This window comes from Bos mutus, chromosome 6 (assembly GCF_027580195.1).
Source record: "Bos mutus isolate GX-2022 chromosome 6, NWIPB_WYAK_1.1, whole genome shotgun sequence".
NCBI classification, from domain to species: Eukaryota; Metazoa; Chordata; class Mammalia; order Artiodactyla; family Bovidae; genus Bos; species Bos mutus.
The window spans coordinates 5,512,538-5,513,697 of NC_091622.1; positions in this window are offsets into that span (position 1 = coordinate 5,512,538).

Below are 1,160 nucleotides of genomic sequence, written 5' to 3' on the forward strand. Positions count from 1 at the left end.
CATCTTGAACCTGAAGTCTGTAGTATTAACTCTGATGAACCAGTTTTTAAAGTGCACATTTTAATTACACTGCCTTGGAGTGGCAGAGTCCTACTCTGGTTGGGCATGGGAAGGTGTATTATAACTGAGAACAGTTGACTCACTTCCCCTTTGCCACCCAAGAGATTAAATGATAGAGAGGTAAGAGTAGGATGATATGATAGAAAAGAACCTGGCTTTGGAATCAGAGAGCCAAGGTTCAACTCGCAGCCTAATCACTGAGGGTATACAAGCCTCCAAACTATGATTTCATCATTACACAATGATGACAACACCCAATACATCTGGTCACTGTCGGCACACCTTAGCGGCCTGGGCAATATGAGCACCTGAGGCTCCACACATACTGGCCGCACTCTGCCAGCTGTGGCTCATTCAGGAAAGTATTTGGCTTCCATTGTGTCTCCGCCAGAGGATGAGGAAGCTAGTAAAATATTTCAGAACATCCTAACAGAGCCACAACATGCCTAATATGATCACAGATCTTCCCCAAGCTGCCCCGGACAGCAAGTGTGAGGCATGGCAATGTAGTTAGACAGACAGACATGTTTTCTCTCCAGATGCTTTCTTCCTTCACAAACCCTCCTGCCCCGCACAGAAACCTCTGCTACCCACGTTTCAGTTATTTCTTCACTGAAGTGAATTTCACAATTTGTGTTGTATTCGATACTTTATAAGTTTTAATAAGATGCCATATATAAATCCTATCTCAATAAAACTAGAAAATTTTTAATAAAAATAAATAAAACTTAATAAGAGAATATACATTTTTGTTCCAAACATCCTATGTGTGGTGCTTAAAAGTCATCCTAGTTTTAAGCATGTAACCATCATTACAAAATTTAAGTTATTAAACCAGGCCACATATTATAACTAGCCCACTGACTTAAAGAATTTTAAAATTTGAGCCCAAAGTACTCTTGAAAGTATCAGTTATTTCTTAGAAAAAGCTGATGTATATATATATAATATATATATTATATATATATACTTTAATCAAGTCTGAATTTTTCTCAGACTTCTTTTGCATTGTTTGTTAGAGCCAAGATTCATGGATGAAATGTGATATACTATTACACCATATGTAAAGTAATACCCCATTTTTTGCCCCTTTGTGTTAC